General features: G+C 36.4%; 1 protein-coding gene across 3 annotated transcripts in view; it reads left to right on the forward strand.

Annotated features, from left to right (window-relative positions):
- GPM6A (glycoprotein M6A) overlaps window positions 1-27,996 on the forward strand; it is a 393,114-nt gene that overhangs the window by 166,528 nt on the left and 198,590 nt on the right. The gene's annotated exons all lie outside the window — the stretch shown is intronic.

The raw sequence follows: 27,996 nt of genomic DNA on the forward strand, positions 1-27,996 counted from the left end.
TCTTTAAACTGGAGTAGACATTTCCCCTTTTTTCTAACTCATTAAATAAATAAAGATTGAAATCATCCTTAGATTTTCAAATGAGGCACTTTCCTATGTCCTGAAAAAATTATGATGTTGTTTAATGGTAATTATGAGAAACTCTTTTCTATTCTACGGTCAGTTGTAGCTATAGCTGTCTTCTAATGTCTATCAATAAAGCTAACAAAATCATTTTTCTCCCAGTCATATTGGAAATAGCTGTTTGTTCTAGATGAATTGGTTTTAACAATCTCATTACTGAATAATTTAATTGGGATGGCTCTACTTTAGACATAAGTTACACTGATCTCTCTCTCTCACTTCAGGAATTATAATTTTCATTTTTAAATTCCTAATTTTAATTATACATTAATCTCTAAAGATGTCATGGTAGAGTAATATTATTAGCCAGGATCTCCTATAAATTATTTTGATAAGTTTGTGTATTTTTTGATGGCAATAAAGACATCAAGAAACTCCTTGGAATTATAATATATGAACAAGCTAAATGGGAATTGACAATGATTAATAACTTCAACTATAAAGTATTTTTCTTGAAATCTAGTGTTCAAGACTAGTCTATTCCCACAGTGAAAAGGTTTAGGTGGTACCTACTATGTTGGTGAAATATCTGTTTTTGTTGAAATCATATTTTCTCATTAAAAAAAGTGTTTTTTTAAATTTTTGAATTGAATTTATTATATATTCAACATGCAAGTTCATTGTCAAATAATGTAAGTGCTGCTCTCAGTCTGTTATGGCTTGACTTTAGATTTTCTTGAAGTGTCTTTCAGAAACAGAATGTTTTACTTTTGGTGAAGTCCAAACTATTTCTTCCAGGTTTTCATTTGTATTTTGTTTTGCTTAATTTTATGCAAAGAGTTTTAAAATTCAATGTAGTGGAATATTTTAATCCTCTTTTTTATGGCCTGTGGAATGTTAGTCATAGTTAGAAATTCTTTTCCTTTATCCAGGTGACAAAGGAATTCATTCATGTTTCCTTTAGCACTTGTTTGATTCTATTTATTTGTTTTCTTCTGGTTCATCAGGAGTTCATTCTAGTATATAATGTGAAGTGTGGATTCAAATTCTTCTTTTCAAACTGGCTGTCTTGAACCAATACCATTTATTTAAGTCTGGCTTTTAAAATAGGCTATTAATGTTTACTTTATATTGAATAATTTTAAATGAAAAGACCCTAGCAATATTAAGACCAAAGTAATAGTAGAGAATATCTCCTCAAATAGGTGTTTCTTTTGATTATTGCTGAAGTCAGATCCATTATCATATGTAGATTAAAAATTTCAGCCCGGCATGGTGGCTCACACCTGTAATCCCAGCACTTTGGGAGGTTGAGGTGGGCCTGAGATCAGGATCACCTGAGATCAGGAATTCGAAACCAGCCTGGCCAGCATGCTGAAGCCCCATCTTTACTAAAAATATAAAAAATTAGCCAGATGTGGTGTTGTGGGCCTGCAGTCCCAGCTACTCGGGAGGCTGAGGCACGAGAATTGCCTGAATCAGGAGGCAGAGATTCTGGTGAGCCGAAATCTCACCACAGCACTCCAACCTGGGTGATAGAACAAGACCCTGTCTCAAAAAAAAAAAAAAAAAAAAAAAAATTCACTGCTAGAAACACCATATCCTTTGTTCACATAAAGTGTTCGTAATGACCAGGAAGGAGTAACAGATTAAATGTGAATGGGGATGTAGTAACAGCACTTACTTATATTTGTTTATATTCAGTACTGCTTCATTGGAGTAGACTACTGACTTTGTTGCAGGGAACCAGCATTTAGTGGTGTAGACAGAAAAAATGTGCAACCTTCCTTACTTAGGGTAGAAATAGAAACATACATCACCCTATCATCCAAGCAAATGCATCATGAGTTTCAAGTTCTTTCTGAAGCTTGGATGATAGGGTGATATTTATTTCTATTTTTCCATGAGGGTAAGAGAAAATCTCAAATTAAATGGTAAAATTCTCATGAATAGATTAAGAAGTGCTTTGCTTTCTTTCTCTCAATCCCTTTTCTTGGAAAACTCAAGCAGAACTGATGATGTCAGTCATTATTAAATGGGTGCGTGTGTGTGTGTGTCTGTGTGTGTCTCTGTGTGTGTGTGTGTTAACCAAAGCCTATTAAATGGCTATTCTTTATTAGGAGCTGTGGTAGGTGCTTTGGAGAACCAAAGCACATAGAAATTTGGTGTTTTCTCTGACTGCAGATGATCCTTTCGTTAAAAGCAGATTTTATTCAAAAGTTGTACCATTTTCACATTTTGGTCATAGGTTGGATAGCCACCCTTTTATTCTTGCTTAATTTTGTACTTAACAAAGTTCTTAAACTAAAATGTAGAAAACACAGAAAAAAATAGAGATCTCTGAGCTTATAATCTAGCCACAAAGCCAGACGAGGACATGGATGACTGTCTAATAAATGCCAAATAAAATAATCAAATCCTACATATGTCACAGAGAAGAGGGATCATTGGTTCTTCTTCCGCAAATGAGATCCTCTTGCTGTTGTCCCTGTTTCATTTGATAGCAACTCTCTGTCAGTGCTCAGGCTGAGAACCCTAGTGCCAGCCTTAACTCTTTCTCACCTACCTCACAGGCAGGCTCTTAGGATATTCTGTCAATATGGTCTTCAAAATGTTGCCAGAATTTGTCCATTTCTCACTAACCCCACAACCACTCTTTTGGTTGGATCCATCATTCTCTCCCTTTTGGGTTACTGTAGTAGCTCTCTAGCAGGTCTCCTTGCTTCTGTTCTTGCTCTCTGCTATTCTCAGCAGGGCAGCCTGCTGTATTAGTTTCCTCTTGCTGCTGTAACAAATTACCATCAAATTAGCTTAAAACATCACATGTATTGCCTTACAGTTCCAGGAAAGGAGTCTTACTGGGCTAAAATTAGGGTATAGGCAGGATGGTACTCTCTGGAGGCTCTAGGAGAGAATCTGTTCTCTTGCTTTTTCCACTTTCTAGGGGTTCCCTGTATTCTTTGGCTCCTGGCCCTTTCCTTCATCTTCAAAACCAGAAGCATAGCATCTCTCTCTCTCTCTCCCCGCCCCCCACTCTCGCTCTCACTCTTGTTCTCGCACCTCTATTTTTCATCACATGGTTCTTCTCTGACTCAGACCCACCTCTCTCCTTTGACATTCTTTATGATTACATTGGGTTCATGTAGCTAACCCAAGATAATCCTCCCATATCAAGATCCTCAACTTAATCACATTTACAAAATCCCTCTTACTATGTGAAGTAATATATTAACATGATCTGAGGATTAGAACATGGACATCCTTGGGGAGTTGTTATTCTCCCTACTATGCCTGGTGATCCATTTTAAAGTAGATAAGATCATGCAGCTCCTCAGTTTCAAGTCATCTAATAGTTCTAATCTCATTTTCCTTAAAAGCCAAAATTCTGTGGTCTACAAAGCTGGACATAACATATCCCATTGTCATTGTAGCATCATATTCTACTTTCCCTTCTATTTTTTTGCTCAAGTTGTGCTGTTGTTCATGCTGTTTTGGGGGCATTTTCTAATATATTCCTGCCATAGGAAGTTTCCATTGGTTCTTCTTTTTCCTTCACTTGTTCAAAGTCTTTACTTAAATTCATGTTCTCATTGTTGCCTTCCTTGGCCAACCTGTCTAAAATTTTAACCTACTTCTGGAAATATTATACTTTTCCTCTATGTTTTTTTTTTTTTTTTAACTTATCTCTTCAGAACATACCATCGTACAATATGATTTACTTATTAAACATTTGTTTATTTGTCCAAGAATATAAGCTCCAAGAGGACAGATATTTTGTCCCTTTAGTTTACTCTTTGCCCTCCGTCACCTAAAAAAATTTCTGACATGTGGTACACCACATTAGTTGAGTGAAAGAATCTACGAAAGGAATGGGATCTGAGGAGCAGAAGAAAATGGAACCAAGACAGAAGAATAATTAGGCTTGCTATATGTATAGAAGTGTACTCCAGGTTGAGAGAGGGTGGTGATTAGAAACACAGAGGGAATCAAGTGTTCAGGGAATAGCAATAACGAGCATAATTGGTTAGAGGGGTAGAGAAAGTCAGCTATTTGCCAAAGATTCTTACTCTCTCTTTATAATGTGGAGCTGCTCCTGGGAAGTGGCTGCCAGGCTGAGGACCACATTTCTCAGCCCTATAATTAGGCATAGACAGATGATGGAGATCTAGCCAATGGAATGTCAGTGGAACCATGGGCATCTCTTCCAGGCCAGAGACCTACAAAACACTTTCCACGTTCTACACTTTTATGTTCTTCTCTTTCTGGCTTTTGGGTAAATGTTCTGCAAGCCCCTATTTTTCAAGCACATGCATATAAAAATATGTATAATATATAAAGTATGCATTATAATTTATATATAACATATACTTTTGAAGTATATATTATATTTGCTTTATTATACAATATTTTAGAAACTATTACTTCAAAAATAATATATTATTTATAGTTAATGTGTACTGTAAAGTATATATTATGTACATTTATAAAGTATATATTATATATTATACATAAACCTACAAGTGTGGATATATATATACACAAACACATATACTTGGGCATGCTAAAAGGGGTTGAAGTTTGCACACCAGGAGTCATTGGCTTCTTGGCAGTATAGTGGCAATCAGAAATGGAGAAGGACAGAGAAGATTTTTAATTTTAAATATATTTTTGTATTTCATCCTCCAGATTTTCTGATTCACTAGGTATAGAGTACATTTTGGGATTTATGTTTTCTTAAAATCTTCTCAGATGATCAAAATGTACAGTCAGGTTTAGAAGATGATCTCTGTCTGGTTCCGCAAGACAGCCGCATTCTTGAAGAGAGTAAGCTTTTTGAGAAAGATGGTATACTAAAGTTAACACAAGTAAGCAAGTCAATTTCCACCATGAGATAAAATGTATGCTTCCTAATCATTTAACGAGTCTTAGTGTATGATATTCTCATGTGCTGTTTATATATTGATAGAGTCCAAAGGAGAAACACGGTATAGTAAAAAGACCTGGGCGATGCCATCCGATTGGGGATTTCTAAGCTCCCAATAATTGGCAATTTTTAACAAGTGCCCAAGATAATCCGATAAAGTTCGGCAGCACTGTCTTCTCAAGGCATGAATGCATGATGGGATCTCATGGTGAGCTCAGCAGGAGACACTGGAGAAAAGATAAAGGAAGGGAAGAATAAAGGCAGTGTAGTTAGTTCTAGGACAGAAAAAGAATAGGTGCCATGTGGCTGTTTAGGGAGCTCTTGACTCTACGTAAATACCAGGGATGAAAAGAACTACAATTACCAGTAATCAATCTTCTTGCTTCTTTATTCTTCTCTTTCTTTGGGAGAGATATCAGATGCAAAAGTTTCAGGAAAGCTTTAATAAAATTAAGAAGAGATGTACTTTTGTTTTCTAATAGTAGTGGTGGTAATAATACTTGGAAGATTGGTTATACTTATCATTTTTATGACTAAGGCTCTCTCAGCTCTTGTTAGTATAAACTTATAAACAGTTTTTTTTTTTTTTTAATTCTTGGTAAGGGGAAAGTGCACAGGTGAGAAAATGTTGATAGTTTAATCCATTCCATGCAGGATTAGAAATACAGTGGAGACACTGTGTACATAGTCAAGCAATGTGAGTTTACAGTACACATTCAATACAAAAGGAGTAAAGAAGAGAAAACAAGTCTGTGAAGGTCACAGATGCAAACTCTGAATATGCGAGCAGACTGCATCCTTGAGTCGGGGTACTGAAAATTCTGCACCCTTTTTCACTTTTTAAAGATTTTGTAACCACCCATGCAAACAAGCAAGCCAAGAGTAAAACAAACTAAAAAAAAGTAGCCGGACAATTCTAAGGGACGGTGGAGTCTTTTGTCCCTTTGTGGAAGCATATACTTGCCCTTCCCTGCTGCCAGGCTGGAAGCCAGAATTGAGACGTGGGGACATTCTATAGCAGATTTTTGCATGGCTTTAGGAAAGCCAAGCCATCATTTTCAGATTAAAGGCCTAGCAAATAAACAGTTGAGTAAATCGTAACACATCTCTCTCGGTTGGGTAGTCACCGCCCTCTTTGGCAGTGCTGCTTCTGCTTTCCTCTGAAGTCACTGCAGGTGTCCATCTCTCTGATACCTAGTAGGGTAGCTACACAAAACCTAATAGGACCAGCTTTTTCTGAAACACACTAGCTCAGAGACTTGGCATCACAGCACTTCTCTGGAAGGACTTGGAAATTTTTTAGCCCAGTTTCTTCATTTATAATTCAAGAAATCGTGGTCTCAACCTTACCAACCCATGTAAAGGCTTATCAGACTGATTTTCTCTCTGCTCCCTTCTCTCTCAGACCTAGTAACTGCTGGTTGGTTTGATGTCCTGGGTATAGCTGATTTGAGATGCCCACCAGGGACCCAAAATAATTTGTGGCTGGTGGTTAGGCAGAAAAGTTCCGAGGACTGCAAGGAATCACAGTTTCTGCTATGACTCATCTACTGTCAGGGCATACTGTTTAAACTTTTTGTCCTTTAATTTCCTTATTAGTTAAATAGGAAAATAATATATCTTAATTACTCTACTGGGAACAACATGAGGCTGAATTAGACTTCACCAAAAATATTGATTTGTTTGCATGTTTATACTTTGCCTTATTCAAAAAAAAAAATCTGTTATCCAGGAAGATATAAAAGCATGAAGGATTGAAGATTGCTCTATGAACTGGATTAAGGATGTGGTAAAGGGATTTAAAATCAAAACGTAACAAAACAAACAGACCAGCATTCAGCTGAGTCTCTGCATACTTCTACAGAGTCCTACAGGTGGTAAGGAGGAGGAGCTGGAGAAAAGGGTCCACCTTGTTTCATGTTCTATAATTTTTGCTATGGAAATCTGCCTTTGTCACTGATTTCTGGTTTTCATCATTCTGTCTTCTTTCTTTAGCCCGCCCACCCCCAGGAGTCTTTATCCATACTAATAGTTTTCACCAGAATTCCTTACTGATGATATTTTTGCCTTTTTGTTAAGAGCCTCTCCAGAGAAGACGTTTATCATGCCCTACTCAGCTCCTCCTATATTCTGAGAAAGCAATCCTACCTTTTGGGGAAATAATCCTTCCAGTCAATCCTTCCCTCAATGGAAATGGTTCTTCTATCTGGTGTTGCTTTGAGGTATGAAGCTAACTGCTGTTGGCAATCATATTTCCTGTTTAGTGGGAAACTCTAAAATGGAGATGCCCGCTTCACAGTGCAGACATAGTAGAGGCTGGAAACCATCCTTATTGTCTTTGGGAACCGGCATTCTTGTGATCCAGATGTTCCCCTGTCATGACCTGTCCACTTTGTGGATGTGCACCGTGAAACTCCCCATTTGCTTTTAGCTGGTTGCAGCTGGTTTTCTTTCTCTTGCATTAAAAGAGTCTTCATTAATATACCAGATCAATGTAATACTTGTATGTGAATAGAATAGAAAAGCTTGCATGGTTTTCGGGAATTAGAAAATAGAGATCAAGACATAAAACATTCTACTATTTGTCAAGTATGTGAAAATTTTCTAGGACAATAAAATAATAACCAAGTTAATGCTTCCTTCCTATTGGTCCAGCTATCACTAATTCTTTCTGCCAGATTCTAAACAGACTTTAAACTCCTGAGGATAGATACATTTTCACCATTTCTGTGTTGTTAGTACCTGCCGCAATTTATGATGCATAATAAAAACTGTATTAGTAACTTTGAATATAAATAAATATAACATATTTTGTTAAAAGAAAATCCTTAAAATAGCAAATATTTCACATAACATTATATACTACACTATTTTGCTTTATCCTCCTTGTCTTTATAAAGAAAAAATACTACTTTCTTACTTAGTTGAGGTTGAGGTTTAAATCTCAAACACTTTTGAAAAATCAAGATTAGAAAATAATTTTGGAGTCACTTGGCTGAAGAATAATAGCTTATTACTTGTTTATTTGTTAGTTACTAAATGAGTTACTGAATTCTTTGAGAAGGAAAACAGGAAAGTTAGAGAGCCAGAATTTCAAGAAACAAAGAGCCAGGGAGTTGACAATCCCAGGAAAGATCAAGGGGACTCTGGTCTAGATAAGGGAGCATCAGGGAAGCTACTTCCAGCATTAAGAAGTCAAGTAGAATTAAGATGGCTAGGCCAGGTGTGGTAGCTCAGGCCTGTAATCCCAGCGCTTTGGCAAGCCAAGGAGAGTGGAGCACCTGAGGTCAGGAGTTCAAGACCAGCCTGGTCAACATGGTGAAATCCCGTCTCTACTAAAACTACAAAAATTAGCCAGGCGTAGTGGCATGTGCCTGTAGTCCCAGCTACTCAGGAGGCTGAGGCAGGAGAATCACTTGAACCCGGGAGGTGGAGATTGCAGTCAGCCAAGATAGCGCCACTGCACTCCAGCCTGGGCGACAAGAACGAAACTCTGTCTCAAAAAAAAAAAAAAAAAAAAAATTAAGATGGCTAAATGGCCCTTACACAGTTCTATTTGTGACCTTTGAGTAAGCAATATTGGGGAAATAAACTGAAGGGAAATCAGGTTGCAGGGGACTTCCTAGGAGGTGGAGAAGGGTGGGAGTAGCCTGTCAATGAATCTAATTAAGCATGTATTTCTTTTGCAAAATAGAAAAAGATGTTACTTTCTTGACATGGGGCCCATCAATGGAGTACTTTAAATTTCATGTTGAGAAATTTGTGTTTGACTCATTGAAGAGATTGGTCTGTTCAAGATAAATTACTGTCTATAGTCAGGCATAAAGTAATTTAGACTTTGGAAATGCAAGCTTAGTGTTTTGAGCTTTTATGTAAGAAAATGTGCCGAAGAAGTGAATGTTACAATAAGCACGGTGCAGCCATTCAAAGGTACTTTCAATTTTGACTAATAATTTTACCTTGCCCTTTCTTGGTGTCTTTAGACTTGAGTATGTAATCTATTAGATTCAATTTTTTTTTTTCTATCCGGTGAGTTTAATTTATCCAAAGTGTAGCTCTGCAGGGATTTGCAGTAATTAAATAAAGGGCATTTCTTTCTACCATTCCATGTGTTTTGATAAAACTCCAGCTTTAATTTCCAGTTGACAATAAAAGGATGAGTAGAAATAGATGCTAATAATAGATATTAGTCCCAATAAAAGGGATTCCATTTTTTAAAAATAGACAAATAAATGAGATAAAGGAGTCAAATAAGCTCAGCAATTTAGATTTCTTTCCCAGTTTAGGGGCTGAATAAAAATTGTCCAATTAAATCAAAGTTGTTCCACTTACTTTTTTTTTTCCCAGTCCAGTTAGTGTAGGGATATATATGGAGATACAGGCAAAAGTAAGTCAGGAAATATAAGTGAACAAATCAATATGAAAAGAAACCAGAAATAATGGAGATTCTACCAATGAACCTGAACAAACACACTGAGTGAAATCAATAAGTACAGAATGGTAGCATGCGTACATAACACATAGAGTAAGAACCTTCTATTTTATTTATACACTCTTTATTCGAAATGGATGAAAGATATGGACTCTGAAGAAATCTACCTACTTTGAATCTCAACTCTGCCATTTATTGCCACTTATGAGTGATCTGATCTTGGTAAACTCACTTAAATTCTTTGTGCCTCAGTTTTTCTATGAAAACAATGGGTATAATATTAGTGCCTCCTAATAGAAGTATGGTGAAGATTAAATGGGATGATATATGTGTGAAGAACAGTGTCTGGTGTGAAGAACAGTATCTGGTGCATAAAAAGGGCTTATATAAGCATTAGCTATTAGTGTTGCATCATCATTATTTTATATACACTTTTGCCTACATAGTTACAACATACAAAGTTGTGAATAGCATTCGTGTATTGATGTGTCTAACAAATGTGATGTAACAAACGTGACCAAGTTTAATGCTCTAAAGTTCACCTATGATCAGACTGTGGTATTTAACACAACCTCAGGGAATGATGCTCAATAAAAATAAAAAACAAAGTGATTTTCATCACTGCTAGCTCGTGGACCCCAAACTCACATGACCAGCTCAACCGTCACCATCCAACGATAGATCTTTGTTGATTCTCATGCCCCCACCTCTCCATATTCATGTGCATTTTCCTCCCCTCTGTCTCACTCTCTCTTTCTCTCCTTTCTGTGGTCCTCTGTTCCCTGCCTCAAATCAGTGGCAGTGGATCTATTAAACTCAGAGGATGGATGTCAACTTCATGAAAGGCCAACTACCATGCCTAGACACTGGGCTTAGTTTGGCCACTTTTGCCCAGATTACAGCAGTTATAAGAAGTTGATAATATCGTATCCAAAGCTGAGATTAATATGTGTTACAAAAAACTATTTGTGGCAGATGTTGCATTAGGTTTTCTAGTAACCTGCATTTAGCTTTACGGTCACAAAATGCTCATGTCCTGCATTTAGTTTTATAGTAACTTCCCAGATTCTCCAAGAAAAATGAGTAAGATATATATATATATATCTTACTTTATGATATATATCTTATTTTACGTAAGATATATATATATCTTACGTAAATATATATATTTGTGATATATATATCGTAAAGAACTTATTCTGGTAGTTTTTCTGAAATAAGGTTATTGAAGTGTCCACATGCAAAAACTGGAAACTGCTAAAACCCCAACTGACAGGTCTCCAAGTAAAATAGTGGGTAAAACACATTTTTCTTGGCATCCAACTATACCACTGACTTTACTGTTTAACTGACTTTAATATTTTATTTAGCTTTGTAGGTTACAATTTCCCCAACACAGTGTCTTTAACAAATTATTGTTGGTATTAAAATAGAGAGTTGTATGTTTTTATCATACAATTTAATCTAAAAGGATATTACTAAATAATCTTTCAACTTGAAAATTTCCCCCTGTCTTGATATGATTATGGTTGTAACTGAACTATATCAAGTCCATTTTCTATTTATTTCAAATGTACAAAAAGTTTAACATTCTTGGCCAAACCTGGCAGCTCATGCCTGGGGTGGCTCCCAGCACTTTGGAAGGCCAAGGCAGGTGGATTGCTTGAGCTCAGGATTTCGAGATCAGCCTGGGCAACATGGCAAAACTCAGTCTCTACAAAATTATAAAAAATTAGTCAGACATGCTGCACGCTGGCACATGCTTGTAGTCCCAGCTATTTGGGAGGCTGAGGTGGGAAGATTGATTTAGCTGGGGAGGTGGAAGTTGCAGTGAGCCAGGATGGTGCCAAGATGGTGCCACTGCACTCCAGCCTGGGCAACTGAAGTCAAACCCCGTCTCCAGAAAAAAAAAAAAAAAGGTTAACATTATTTATAATTTTAAAATTTGAAATGTTTTCAATGCCAATATAAATTTACAGTCTTTCTATTTATATAAATATATTTTATACTATTAAAAGATAAAGTTTATTGTAATTAAAATTTACTTTGCAAATTTAAATTCCTAAATCATTTTGATAATTCATAAGATCTATAGGTTCTGTAAGTCCATTTGTAATTACCACCTTTCTTATTATTATTTTGCTTAGTGTATTTCAAATGCTCATCCACAGATTGGGATTTAGATATCAATTAGGGCCACAAAAGTACTAAGTTTTTTAAGCAATTAAGCTAATTTTATTAACTAATTAAAAATTATTCACATGAGGGGATTGAAGAGCGTTTGTAATATGAATACTCTTACAAACATAAATATTTTGTTTGTAAACAGAAGAATCACTCTGTAAAGAATAACAGTTTTCTTCAGACAACATAGCGAGATTGTCATCTTCTTCGTTTTTTTCTATTTCAGGAACAATTAAAATACAATTTTAAAATGAGGTCATGGAACCATCCAAAGTTCAAACACACAACAAATTCAAAATATGTCCCCTGCTAAATTTTGGACACAATTGCTAATTTGAAAAACTCACGTGCTTTTAAATATTTCCATGTGGTTTCTTAGCAGGCTGTATCTTGCCTTCTATCCTGACTAATAACTGTTACAAGACAATTCTACTTGTTGATAAAATTTGTTTTGGCAGACCTGTGGCATGAGCAAGTGTAGAACTGATCCAGGAATTGCCAAACCAGATCAGTCCACTAGTCTTTCAAATTGCATATACTGACCTCTGAGAAATCAGTATAAGAATATACAATGTTTTCGGAAAAAAAAAAAAAAAAACCTATTTATAAATACTCAGGATAACATTATTTTCACAAAAACACATTACTTCATCACTCAGAACAATATACAGTTGATTTAAAATCTGATATTTCATGACCTGAGGCCTTTCTCTTATCTTTTCCTAGTTTATGGAAGAATAAATTATTTGAACTGACACCACGTTTGAGGCCAGAGAAAGAAGCAGACTAATGTTTACTGAGTGCCAACCATGTCTGTGCCAAGATTTGTGCTGAATGCATTTGATCCTCACCAAATCCCTGATGAATAGGTATTCTTTTCCTCATTTACGAATGGGAAACAGAACCTTAAAGAGGTCATGGAGGATGAACAGGGCTGGCTGAGCTGCCATTTGAAACTCTGATTGCTCCTTACAGAACATTATGCGGACCAAACCAACAGAGCCTAGAGAATGGCTCGAAGGCTTGTGCGTGATGAGAAATAATCCAGCTATTTGTTCTCTAAGCCTGTTGAATAAATAGCTAATTGGTTTGCACCCTTTCCAGCCTGCTTCATAGAAGCAGTGTTATGATGAAGGGCACAGGTTTAAGAACCAGACCTGGGTTCTAGTCCCAGCTCTGCCATTTACTGGCTGTTACCTGAACAAGTCACTTGTTCTGTTTCTGTGTTTCTTTAGCTGTGAAGTGGGGATAATAACACTATGTGCCTCACAGGGTTATTTTGAAGATGAATGAATGAAAGTGCAGATGTAAATGCTAAGACCTGTAGTTGGCATATATAAGCTCTAACTAAACGTTTTGTATTATTACATGAGTTATATCAGGTGGTCTTACTGAGCTACTAAGTATAGCTGACATTTTTTTACCGCATGCATGCTTCACTCTTTCCTATTTAAAATGGCTATAGCTACATCATTTTTGTATAACATTTTATATTATTCAAAGAACTTTTTCATCTTCTGTCATTAGAGAATCTACTTTTCTGAAGCTCCATTTTCTTCGTCTGTAAAATGGCTTTAATTAATGACACTTACTTCATGGGCATCTTGCAGGGATAAAATGAGATCATGTACCTAAAACACTTAGTAAAGTATTAGGGCACTTGGTGCCCTCACCTTGTGAAGTCAGTGAGGCAAGTATTAAGTTCATTCTGTATTTGAGGAAGTAGATAAAGAATATCTTCACCCAAAGTCATGTAATGGGTTAGTGGTACATCTTCACACACAGTGGAGTAAACGGACAGATTACTTGTTAATAAAGAAAGAAATCAACATTAGAGCTCTTTTTTTTTTCCTAAAAGGTTAGTGATCTCTCCATTTTCTTTTGTGCCTGAGTTGGTATACATGGACAAGCTGGTTGTAACATGAGTTTATTAATAAGAAACTCAGTAAGCTCTCTTTTTTGAGCCATGAGAAACTTGTTTTTGTTGACTTACAAAAGGTGTTTTAAATTTCACTGCACAAATTGCATGCTTCTGTATTCACTTCTCTGTGAACCATTCAGAGATGGCTGATTATTACCACCCTCTTCTACCACCCCAGTTTTCCGTTCCGTCTTTCATTTTATGTATAGCAATATTTACGTCCTTTAGTGAATGTATCAAAAGTCAATATAATATTGAAACTACTATATTAACAACTCAGAAATGTGCAATGACCACATGATAGTATTACATTTAAAAAGCAGTGTTTTATAATGGAAAGTGTGATAGCTTTGGAGTCACATAGACCTGTGTCTCAATCTTGTCCCTAATTCACAATACACACACACACACACACACACACACACACACACACATACACATACACACACGTGACTGAGGGGGGGATGGGGGGGAGAGAGAGAGAGAGAGAGGGGAGAGAGAGAAAGAGATTAATTTCTGCATTAGGTAATACATTGAGGTCTTCTAAACCTTATGTTACAGATCAGTGGCCAATGGTTTTTGAGACTAAATGATAAGAGGCAGTTTTTTGTTTGTTTGTTTGTTTTGAGACAATGTCTCCCTTTGACACCCAGGCTGGAATGCATTGGCATGAACATGGCTCACTACAGCCTCGACCTCCCAGGCTCAACTGACTCTCCTGCCTCAGTCCTCCAAGTAGCTGGGACCACAGGCTCACTCCACCGTGCCCTCTAATTTTTTGAGATGGGGTTTTGCTATGTTGCCCAGTGTGGTCTTGAACACACAGGCTCAAGCAATCCACCTTCCTCGGCCTCCCACATTTCTGGGATTACAGCTGTGAGACACCACACCCAGCCAAGACATTTTTTAAACTAAAATTTGAGAATCTTTTCAACTTGACTTGAAAATGTCCAACTTGAAAATGTTGTGTTGCACCATATGAAAGCAATTACAAAAGATCCCATCTGGACAAAAAGCACATTCATGACCACTGCTGATTGCTCAAGTGTCTCTCTCATTGTCTTCTTTCCTTTCGAACGAATAATAAAATTCTAATAATGACCATTTCATAGTAGAGATTTTGACATATTTTATTATTTTGGCTATGGATGATGTTAAAGATTGACATCATCTTTAGGTTGACCACACAAGCTAACAGAACCCCTAAAACACTCGTCACTGCCTCATTCTGATATATTTTCATCATTGCCCATGTAAGAACCTGATATTAGCTCCTTAATGTATTTGTTTATTTGGCCTCTTACCTTCCTCTTTTGAAATCTAAAGACCATGGGAGCAAGGACCCAGTAGATGTGTTCATGGACTTGCCCTATAAATTAGATTTACATCTGGGTAATGGTAAGCACTCAATATATAATATGTAATCAATGAATTAATGACTGAAAGACTATCACTGGGCAGGATTTCTTTGGGCATGTTGCATTTCCTCTTAAATCAGTTATTATAAATTCTGTTTGATACTACTCCCATGATATATACTTTTGCTTTTAAGATTACTGCAACCCAGGTTAACCTAGTACCTGTAAAACCTAGTACCTGTAAAAAAATTATCTGTAAAACCATGGCTTGTGTGATTTTAACATTCATTCTGTTTTTTAAGGATAATGGTTTTAAAATTTTTAGTTGATTTTAAATTTACAATTCAATTTATATTAAAGATTCTTTATGGGCTACAAGAGGTATACAAGAAGAGATGCCTCAAAAAGTATCTAGAAATTTATACTGGCATCCTACGCATTTAGCTACAAGTGTTAAGACCTAAATAAAGACATCTTTTGAAGATATGTTTACATCACTTTTGTAGGAATTGATTAGTCAACATCTGTTTACTTTTTGTTTACTGAGTCATTTAATGTATTGGAAACAGTGAACTTTTGAGCGACTTTTATATTCAAAGTTTGCTTCCTCATAGTTGTAGAACTTGTGAAAATATTTTGCTTGTCTAATACCTTTGCTTGTCTTATACCTTGTAAAATACCACTTACTCTCAGCATTGTAAATAATAAGAAAAAAATATATGCTTATCATACAGTGAATACCACACAAATACTTGTTAAATATTAGTGAATAAGAAGAGCTGAACCTAGCCCCTGGAAAGCTGGGCACCTCCCAATAGGTCTAACCTCAGTCTCATTTTATGAATGGTAAGGGAGAAACAAGTGCAGCTTATGATTTCTGATGCCAGTGACAGGCAGGGGAAATGAATATCAGATATATTGAAATATTAAAAATAAAAAAATGTATGATACCTGGCAAATAGGAGCTACAGACAAATAATATTGAAATTCAGGAAGTCAGATAGAGAGAGGAAATAAATCACATCTACCTTAATATTTGCAATAGTAAATGCTAAAGAGAGGTTTGCATTTTGTCCAGGACAGCGGCAGCAGGGTGCTTACTGCTTACTGGAGCACACCGCTGAAAACCGTGAAGAACACAGTGGATGGAGTGTGTGTCTGCCGCACAAGCACAGTGCAGTCAAGTGGTGTTTGCAGGTTCATTCGAAAATAACAGTGTGCACATTGCAGCAGAGGAACTTCTAGGATGTAAATTACTTGAGTGTATCAATCTTCCTGGAGCCATGGTCTGGCCAAATATCTATCCAAAGAGACCGTATGTCAGGGCCAATAAAACATCCTTGAGAAAATGTTTTCTGGGTATTTCTAGAACACCCCGGATATGGGCCTATTTGTTTTCTCCTTAATGGAGAGTAGATCACAATCTAAGGCCTCTTGCTCAAAACTGACAAACTCCCTAAAGATTTCAGATACCTAACTCACAAAAAAAGAACAATGTGTAAAATCATTACCTTTCTCTCAGAAGTAAGAAAGAAAGGGCCTTTCACCTTGATTGCCCATTGGTAGAAGCCCAGTGCTCCCGGCCTTTTTAGTCATTAGTTCAGATGTGTTGGGCAAGGCACTTTGAAGAATGAGAAAAGTTGTCAGTCTGAGTTTTCTTTTTTGAGATAAGAATTTTTAGGTTACCTAAAGTGATCTCTGGAAATGTAAGAGTACACTTTAATGTATTTTTTCATCCACAGAGGACTTGCAATCTAACGTATAAGCAAAAATACCAAAATGCTTATGATAAAGCTGAGAAAACTTGAGTCTTGTTTTTCCTCATCAGTTCTCTATGCACCATATAGTGTAATCAGCTTTTTCAGAGGATATCTCCTACCATCTGCATCTGCAGTGAGATTCAAAGCAACAATTTAAAATCACTGTTTCAAAATTCAGGACTTATGACAAGCCACTAGTTTTGCATAAAGTTGTATTTACACCCCTCCCTCTTGTCTGTCTTTTTCTCTCTCTTGCACTTATCTATTTATTTTTGCAAGATTGTCATTTGCAATATCCAATATGATATATGAGGCTAGGCTTAACTGATATTTCTTAATTGTTAAATATTGATTCAAGTGAATGAAGCAAAAAAACTCATCCACTTTTCAGATAAGTTATAACCTATGTTCATTGTCGTTAATATAACACTAAGCCTTTACTTAAAACTGAAGAAATGCTGACATGTGTTGGCTAACAACTGTGTTAATCAAGTACTGAATAGCTTATCTTTTGAGTGATATAAGTTTAGTATTAGGGGAACCAAAATTCAAATCTCAGTTCCTCATTCACCAGCTGTGTAGCCTTGAGAAAGTTGCTTAACCTTTGAAAGCCTCAATTTCCTCACATGAAAGAAAACTGTCTCGCAGAGATGTTGTGAATATTAGAAAAAAATTATAAAAATTGCTAGCCCAACGCCTATAACATTTTAGCTGCAGTTAGTGGTAACCACCTTATTATTGCCAGTTTTGTAAAATTATTAAGTTTTGTGATAATTAAAATAATGTTGTAATTATATTAAAAGTATCAAAAAGCATGTACAGAAATGAGAACACATGGACACAGGGAGGGGAACATCACACACCAGGGCTGGCTGGAGGCTGGGGCCAAAGGGAGGGAGAGCATTAGGACAAATACCTAATGCATGCAGGGCTTAAAGCCTAGATGATGAGCTGGTAGGTGCAGAAAATCACCATGGCACATGTATACCTATGTAGCAAACGTGCAGTTCTGAACATGTGTCCCAGAACTTAAAGTAAATTTTTTTAAGCCAAAAAAAAAGAAAAAACAAAAAGCATGAAAAGAATTGAATAAATTATCTCAAATACCACTTTCTAGAAATAAGCACTCTTAACATTTTCCAATAGATCTGTATAGGCTTGTTTCAATGCAAATGTTTATGAACATTTTTAACTACAAAAGGGTACTATTTATACTGCTGTTATATACTTCTATCACTTTATTATGAACAGCATTTCATTGTTAATATAGATGACTTATATAATCATTAACTGCTATTTAGTATTCCCATTTTTTTGGATGTACCAAAATTTTTAATAAAGATTCTCCTAAAGTGACAATTTTTTAAAAAGCATTATTTATGTTTAGAGAAAAAAGACAGAAAAGGGTAAGATCATTAAAAGACTTTTCAAAATATTAAATTGAATTAAAGCAATTACATATATGACCAATTCTCTGTTTGGGATGCAGAGTTTAACCATCAGAAAATCTACAAATGCAATTCTTACTTTAATATATTAACGGATGCAGTTTATGTAATCATCTTACTTGATGGAGAATAAAACATTTTTTTCTGATTCAGTACTGTATAATAAATGAATCTCAGAAATATAGACTAGAAGGGAACTTATTTAAATGGATAAAAAAAGTCTACCCAAACCTACTACAAATAACATATAATAGAGAAAGCGTAGAATCATTTCTTTTAAAATCACTGCTCAATTCAACTTTGCACTGGGGACCCTAGAGTGTACAGTAAAACAGAGGAAATAAATTAAAATATATAGATTGGACAGAATCTCATTTGTTTTAATTCAAATATGTCATTTTCTACATAGAAATTTTAAGACCTATACATTATTAGAACTATAGGGAGAGTTTAGCAAATTTGCTTCTTATATGACTAATTTTTAAAATCCGATAATGTGTTCCTTTACTTCAGTCAAAAAAAGGACTTGAGAGATTTAGTATAAAATATCTCTAAAAGAAATCAAAATACTTAGGAATAAAACACAAAATATGCAAAGCTCCTAGGGAGAACATTTGAAAACAGTCTTAAAATAAATGAAAAAAAGTTCTCAACATATGGAAAGAGATCTCATGTTCATGGAAAGAGATTCAATTTTGTAAAAATGTTAATTATCTTTCATTAATCTATGAAGTTAATTTAAGTTCAATAAATATAAGTTCACCTCCCCCTCATTATATTTCAAAGCTGATTCTGAAATGTATATAGACAACCAAAAGTCAAGATTAACTAATGCACTGTAAAAACATATATGTTAGATATTTTAATTGCTATGGAATTCATATTCAGAACTTACAAATAACATCTATAGAATAATACCAAAAAGCAAACGATACCGTGGGAAAATGAGTGAAGGGCATGAATATGCACTTCTCAAAAGAGGAAAATCATTGGCTAATAGCATGAAAATGTTCTCAACTATATGAGATACTTAAGGAAATCATATTAAGATATATAATTAATACTGATATAAATTAAAAATTTATCTTTGTAACATTTAAAAATTATTAAGTATGGAAGATGTAGAACAGTAGGATTCTCAGATAGTTCTCAGGGAAATTTAAATTGGCACAAGCAGTTTGAAGGGCTTTTTAACACATGTATTATTGAAGGCACACATACTCTCCTACCCAATGATTCCACACATACACACACCTCAGACTTCTAGGGAAAATTTTAAATGTATGCACTAAACATATATAAAAATATTCATTGTAATTTTTTCCAGTTATTTAGAAATTAGAAACAACATTAAATGTTTATCAACAGATCTGCATATATCATTAAAAGATTGAAGAAGAAGTTGTGAAAAGAGACATAAAAGAAGATATCCTTGATATCCTATGAAAACCTACAAAACAGGCCAGGTGTGGTGGCTCATGCCTGTAATCCCAGCACTTTGGGAGGCCGAGGTGGGTGGATCATTTGAGGTCAGAAGTTTGAGACCAGCCTGGCCAACATGGTGAAACCCCGTATCTACTAAAAATATAAAAATTAGCTGGGCGTGGTGGTGCATGCCTGTAATCCCAGCTACTTGGGAGGCTGAGGCAGGAGAATCACTTGAACCCAGGAAGCAGAGGTTGCAGTGAGCAGAGATTGCACCACTGCACTCTAGCCTGGGCAACAGAGCAAGACTCCATCTCCAAAGAAAAAGAAAAGAAAAACCTACAACACAATACTAACTATGGTGTATATACACATCTGTATACACACACACACACACACACACACACACAGACACACACATTAAATTATAAGGACAACATACAGGAATAAAAACACTCCAGTCCCAAGTGATTGTTAACAGGAAGTAGAGCTGAAGAAGATATAAGGAAAGGAATGTGATTAGAGAAGATGTATAATCGGCTTTATATTTTATTTTCTATGTTGGGTGGTAGTACAAGTGTTTATTATTTCAGTCCGAAAAGTTAATTTAAAAAAAGAAAATAAGAAGGAATAATAACTGTGCATAAAATCCTAATGGCTAAATTGTGGCATTGAATAGAGTTTGAAGATCAGAGATACGTCCATTGAGTAAAGATCTCCATATTTCCGCTAAACTGCTTGGATGATAATTGCATTTGTTGACGAAAGCTAACAAGCATGTCAGAAATCTTGACAAACTTTCTCTACTTCAACTCCCTATAGTAGTTTTACTCTGAAATCATACTTTTGTTGATTTATTGCTGTTTAAAGTGAGTATTAATATTTTTAACTTCAATCATAAGTTCTTTGAGTATGAGAATCATTTCTTCAACTTTTTTGTGTGTCTCTCACAGCATCTGGCAACATGTTGGGCAAATGGGAAGCAGTTAAATGTTTTTGTTTTTGGATGGATACAAATATTCATGTCGTAATAAGACTTTACAACCAGGGCCTCTTCCTACATTAAATGCCTTTGGGTCTACTGCTTATATAAGTGTAGACAGATATCCAGGTGGTTCAAAGAATGGGCTTTGGGATCAGAATTTCTATGTTTAAATCCCATCTTCACCACCCTGTTACTTGCTACAAAGAATTTAATCTTTTTGTCCCTATTTCCTCCTGTATCAAAATGGGGACAATAGTAATTACCTGACAGGGCTGTTGTGGTGAAGGTTAAATGGGATATACACTTTTTAGAACCTCAGAACAATGCTTCACACATGTGAAGTGCTGAGTATAATTGTCATTAATAATAATATAACTGCACCTATCATACTTCGTTCCAACTGTTTGTCTCTCTCTTCCATATTTGCTATTAGCTCTGTTAGAGCAGGAAACTACATCTGCCCTGTTCACCTGGCTCAGCTTCAGATACCTAGTAGTCATTGAATAAATGCAACTTGAGTGAGGGAGTGAGCTATAAAGTTTATTCTTTGGTGAGCTCAATTTAAAGTAGCATTTTTGTGACCACAGAGAATCAGCTTGGGCCAGTTTTTATGATCTCTTTCTCAATTAGTAGTAGTGTTTGGATTTTGAGTAAACAGAGGTCACTACTATTTTCCCATGGCATACCTTTTAACCCATCATGCTTTCTGCTATGTTTTATGGAAAACATAATTACGATGAAAAGAGATTTGGATTACTCTTGCTTTCTGGCATTTTGGAGAAAACAAAACTATTTATAAGTTTTAAAATTTGGATCACCTCTATGGTTATAGGATTGCATAAGTACTTAGAACCGATCTTTCTAGAAAAGGGTAAGTTTGGCCCAAAGAGTGTCACTCTTGAACTTTCCTGTCTCCCCTTAACTGTAATCACCATTTATGACAATACAGCTTTCCCTTCCTAGAGGAAACAGGAAACACAATTAATATTTCCCAGCTCCCTTTTTGTTTTGCTGGTTGCTCTTTGAAATATCTCATTATCATTCTGCCATCAACTGCTGGGGAATGACATTTGTTACAATATGAACATGATATGTATCTCCCCAAGTTATTATAAATTATGTTCACCCTCTAAAATATTTTGTGGAAGCAAATAAACATAAGATAAGGTAAGTGTAAGCCACTGAGTTTTTTCATTCATTTATTTGTACATCATTATTGTTTTATTCATTCATTCATTCATTCATTCATGCATTCAACAAGTATCTATTGAAAGCTTGCTATGTTCTTGTCTTGTGTGAGGGGGAAAGATAGAGGCCATTATCTCATGGAGCTTATAGGCTGCAGGCTGGGGGGAAGATACATATATATATATGTATCTCAAACTAAATATATATATATATACACACACACATACATATTGCAGACTATATCTATATATATATTGCAGACTTTGAGGAATAGCTCTGTAATGTCATGTGATATGAATACTAAAAGAGGCCTATGCTGTCGGAAAAGTTTTGCCTGAGAATAACATTTTCCAGCTGAGATCTGAGTAGATCTAGCTATCTGAGGGTGAAAGGAAAAGTGTTTTAGGAAGAAGAAACAACGTTCATAAATGGACAATTTTGAGAAATTAGAAGGAGATGAATGAATGAACAGCAGGGGAAGGTTATGCCGAAGAGGTGAGCTCCTGCCAGGTCATGTCCGATCTTTCCAGTCAGGCTAATGAGGTTGAACTTTATCCTAAGAACAATGGAAAAGCATTCACCAGTTGTAAACAGGCCTATGACATACTCATGACAAGAGCCCTGGTAATTATGTGAAAATACGGTATGAATGATATCCGAAAGGTAATTTCTTGGGAGTAAATATTAATGGGTTTGCCATTGTCCACCTTTAGGCTCCAATCTTATAGAGTACAAGCTAGGTCTTAGGAGTGTCTTCTTTTTCAGTACTCCAAGTAAACCAAGGAGCAAGACTCAGAATTGGATATTCCAGCATAGGACTACCAAATACCTCAGGGACACAATGTCTAATAAATAGTAAAAGAGTTTCCGCCCATGCGCCCAGATGTTAGTCTATTACGTGTTCTCAGCAGAGTACATCTCCCTCCCCGTAGGCCTTCATGTATTCACTTTCAACTGTTTAGAAAATCTTTTCTTTCTCCCCAGCAATCTGCCTTCCCCTTTTTCCCATCTAATTTCATTTCCTTTGGGTGAAAGGTCACTTGCTTTGATCAGGTCAGATCAAACTATACCTTCTAGGAAACCAGAAAAACTTTTCCAACGATCAAAACTAAATATAGGTTAGATATCCTTGAGGTAGGCTCATGTGGCATCTAATGCATTGTTATATTTATTCGGTAGCACTTGTCATTCAGCATTGTGATGTTTGGTCTGTCTTATGCTACTAGGCTACATGCCTAATTAGGGCAGGAGTTTGTCTCATTAGTATCCCTTTTGCCTACATCGATTTCCTGTAAGAATGCTTAATAAACACTTTTACAATTCAGAATAAAAGGAAATAAGGTAATGATACCACTGTGAACACTATGATCATTCTGTGAATTGACTGCTTTCTATGATTATATAAGTCTGAAGAATGTTATGGTCATTTTATAATGGACGTTGCAGTGTTTGTGGTGGTTTTGACTTTCTTTAAGAAAATGTTGGCCAGGTGCAGTGGCTCACGCCTGTAATCCCAGCACTTTGGGAGCCTGAGGTGGGCAGATCACAAGGTCAAAAGATCGAGACCATCCTGGCTAACATGGTGAAACACTGTCTCTACTAAAAATACAAAAAATTAGCTGGGCGTGGTGGTGGGCGCCTGTATTCCCAGCTACTTGGGAGGCTGAGGCAGGAGAACGGTGTGAACCCTGGAAGCAGAGCTTACAGTGAGCCGAGATCGCACCACTGTACTCCAGCCTGGGCAACAGAGCAAGACTCTGTCTCAAAAACAAAAAAAAGAAAAGAAAATGTTATGGAAGTCTGTTTCTGACCTGGAGCTTAGAGTAGCAGACAAAGGGGTCCTTTTTCTCTGTCAAAATATATGAAGATCCCAACTCAGACATTTCATTCTAGAGATAATGCTAATTCTGTGTCTGAAACATTTGAGGTAGAAAAAAAGGCACTTTCTAAATCGTGTTCTTGTCTGTTAGTCCTATGCACTGGGCTTGGTTTTCATGATCTTCTTTTCCACATCTCTCTGTACTCTGACCCAGGGACCACGAATGTTTTTCCCCTCACTTTTTATAGTTAATGCTGTATTTGGAACCACAACTTCCTTAATCTGTTAACTCTACTTACTTGTCTATATTATGAAAATTGTATCACAAAGATGACTGTATTACATAATAGAGGAATATGTCAATATTTTCTCAGTGTATATGATAATGTGTTTATCCGTAAAATAAGATCAAGTGTTAAAGGCAGCTCCAAATTAAGATTAATTAAGAAAAATGAAAGAGAATTATTATGGTTTTGGATTGAGTGAGCTCACACAGGAAAAAGTAATATACATTATCAACATTTCTTAGACAGTATTTGAAAGGGAAATCTGGATAAAAATATAATCATATTTTTAACCACTTAGTTAACTTATATTTGTTTTATTTTATTTTTTAGAGGCAGGGTCTTACTCTGTTGCCCAGGCTGCAGTGCAGTGATGTGATCATAGCTCACTGCGGCCTCAACCTCCCAGGCTCCAGTGATTCCCCTGCCTCAGTCTCCCCAGCAGCTGGGACTATAGGTGTGCACCACCATGGCTGGATAATTTGTTTTTTAAAATATCTGTAGTGGCCAGGTGTGGTGGCTTATGCCTGTAATCCCAGCACTTTGGGAGGTCGAGGCGGGCGGATCGCCTGAGGTTGGGAGTTTGAGACTAGCCTGACCAACATGGAGAAACCCCATCTCTGCTAAAAATACAAAATTAGCTGGGCATGGTGGCACATGCCTGTAATCCCAGATACTCGGGAGGCTGGGGCAGGAGAATCACTTGAACCCGGGAGGTAGAGGTTGCAGTGAGCTGAGATCGTGTCATTGCACTCCAGCCTGGTCAACAAGAGCAAAACTCTATCTCAAAAAAAAAAAAAAAAGAAAATATTTGTAGTGATAAGGTCTGTCTGTGTTGTTTAGGCTGGTCTCAAACTCCTGGCCTCAAAATGTGTTTGGATTACAGGCATGAGCCACTGCATACGGCCCATATATTTTAAATACATGACTAAGAGTAGAGTGGGGCAAATACAATATGATACAATGGAAAGAATATTAGATGAGGCATTTCAGTCCCCATGAGGACATATCATTGCTAGTTATTAAGGTTCATATAGTATATTTTATAATTCATAAAGCAAATCTACTGTAATGTCAAACATTTTTCTTTTCTAACTAGTTTAAGATGCTGGAGGTTCAAAATATTTTTACTTCAAAGGAGATACAAATTTTAAAAAGTAATCTTAAAACCACCATTAGCAGCAGCAACTTGGCTAGGCTTTGTGGCTCACACCTGTAATTCCAGCACAAGGTGGGTGGATCACCTGAGATCAGGAATTTGAGACCAGCCTGGCCAACATGGTGAAACCAAACCCCATCTCCACTAAAAATACAAAAAACCAGCTGGATGTGGTGGTGCATTCCTGTGATCCCAGCTACTCGGGAGGCTGAGGCAGGAGAATCACTCAAACCCTGGAGGCAGAAGTTGCAGTAAGCAGAAATCGTGCCACTGCACTCTGGTCTGGTCTGGTCTGGGTGAAAGAGCGAGACTCCGTCTCAAAAAAAAAGAAAGAAAGAAAAGCATCAACAGCTCAGCTGCCATCAAACAGGAGGAAGGGGAAAGGGGGATTTTTTGGGGCATTTTTAATGGGCACAGAGTTTTAGTTTGTGGAGATGAAAAAGTCCCGGGGATAACTGGTGGCCATGGTCACAGAATGATGTGAATGTACCTAATGCCACTGAACTACAGATTTAAAAATGACCAAAATGGCAAATTTTTATTGTATATTTTGCCCCAGTAATAAATACTGAAAACCTACTGACAGGAGATTGCTGTGAGGAGGCTATGTATGTGTATGCGTCTCTCTTCATTCATTTGACAAGAGTCCATTTAGACTGGCTCTGAGGACTTTTTTGCATATTTTAAAAATTAGTTTAAGTTGATATTGGCTTATGTTGCTAACAATTGTCACATGAAAAAGCCTGTTTTAGACAAAAGTGAATGATTATATGAACGTGTTCTGCTGCAAAATTTCCAGAAGAAAAGAAATCATGAATATTTTAAAACTTCCTTTCCGTCTCCTTTCCCTCTCTTTTGCTTTATATGTGTGGTGAAAAAGAAAGCTATGAATTGAGGCTTATTTCTCAAGATGCTGAAGATACTCACAAAGGAACAAAGTAGGAAGGAAAATTAGCTTCTAAGATCAGAACATCAGTCAAGAAATCAACACACATGGGTTCTAAGACTTACTTGGTCATTTATTATACCAGTCTCTAGGTGTCTGTGAGTGTCAGTTTTTTTTTTTTTCCAACATAAAGTGGGGAAAATTATGCTTTTTCCTTTCGATTTGCAATGGGTTGATGTATGTAATTATGTTTTAAAGATTGTAAAGCGTTCTAAAAATGTAAGGTGGCATTATTGTATCTACTGGCACTACAATAAACAATTGCTTTCACTAATGATTTCCATGGTATAAAATGAACGAAGAATCTAAATGAGGAGCGTTGCTCCATTCTGTGTTGATTATATGCCAGGTTATGTCAGCCTAGGGATGAGTTGAAGCAGAGAGGCTGCTACAATTTGGCTTTTTGATTTCCCTTATGGTTTCTCTCTCTCAGTCTGTGCACTGAGCAAGCAGCTCTCTCAAAAACCCTTGAATACAAATAGATATATATTCAGAAGAGATAGGTTTTGAGTTATCTGAACTCCAGTTATTTTTGGACAAAATTCATTTGAAAAGAGAAAATAATAACAAATGATAATAAAAGTAAGAGGACTAAACATTCATTTATGAGAAATAAAGTGGAATGCAGTAATTGTGTTTCCTCTAAATAGTTGCTTTTGTAGTATTTAGAGGGTGATGTGCAACATGCTACTGGCCTGCTTTAAAGAATGCATGTGAAATACAAGCTGTAATGCAAGAAACGTATGCTATGGATAATGAGGATGTGAGTTATTTTTCATTAAAGCCAAAGAGCTGCAGTTATGTCTGTGTGCGTGTCCTTGTGTGTCTCTCTGTGTGTGTGCATCTGTCTGTGTGTGCTTGTGGGTGTGTTTCTCTACCTCTGTGTGTGTGTGCTGGCTCATTTGGAGATGGAGACAGAGGCCAGGATCCATTCTTTCTACTCTAGGAAAGGTTTATGCTCCTTGAAAGAGATACTGTTTATTTTCTTGCTATACCTTTTGTGAAGTATTGAGACTCTTGGACTGTGCCCTGTCACTCAGTAGGCTGAAGTACAAATGCTAATTTATTGCCAGACTGCAGCATTGTGATTTGCATTCCAAATCAGCTTGCAGATTCCCATTATAAATTGCTGTCCTCTTGTTTCTTATCTCAAATTTCTTCCTCCCTTACATCACTCTTTTCATTCCCTAACACTGACCTATCAAGAAATTCCCTTTCAAGAGATTCTCGTTGGAAATCAGCAGCTTTCGTGGGCTAAAATCATAACAATAAATAACAAAGACATCAATAGGGTTTTTCCTTCCAGTGGTTTTCTCCCTTTTACTTAAGAGTCATATGGCACTAAGTAAAATAATTACTTAAAACATGTATCTCTCAGGCTTAGAGCTTTATACTCACTCCTTTGACAGCCACGCTTCTATTTCTTTTTAAATCTCAAAGGTGTGGGCTTACAAGTCCTGTCTTAGTAATAAACTTTTGCAGAGAAACCCTGAGATGGTGTAATTGCATCCTTTCTTGGCACCTTAAATCAAATTAACTAAATACTTAGTGAGGAGAGAAAAGGAAAACACATTTTTTTGCAACGTATCTGACTGGGTGAGAAGCCACTGCTGCAGCATAAAGAACCGACGGGAATCTGGGCTTTCCCACTCTGGAAGCGAAGGGGGGAATTATGGGTTGGTGGTCGGCTTCATGTTAGGAGGACACCCCTCCATCTGTTCACAGCTCTGCCTGTTTCCAATTTAAAGCCCAGATTTCAATACAAACCTCAATTTCTTTTCCCCATTTTAAATGCAAAGCAAGACTTGTGAATCATAGTGTCTCTGTTCCTGGGATTCAGACCAAATTTTCCCCCAAAATTCTCAGGCTATTTGTTTGAATACCTGCTTACAGTGGTACACAATGGGCAGCTTTGAGAAGAAAAATTGATAATCTTCATGGAAGAGTAATTTGAATGAAATTACACTTGACAGCTCGTCTCCAAGCAAACAAGAGGAACGAGGGAGCCTGAGCTAAGCTCTGAGGACTTGCCCAAGCCACTGCTGTTGGAGCTTCCCAGGGAAAAAAAAAAAAAAAAAAAAAAAAAAAAAAAAAAAAAAA

The sequence above is a fragment of the Rhinopithecus bieti genome, unplaced genomic scaffold (genome assembly GCF_001698545.2).
Source record: "Rhinopithecus bieti isolate Rb0 unplaced genomic scaffold, ASM169854v2 scaffold_9996, whole genome shotgun sequence".
Classification (NCBI taxonomy): domain Eukaryota; kingdom Metazoa; phylum Chordata; class Mammalia; order Primates; family Cercopithecidae; genus Rhinopithecus; species Rhinopithecus bieti.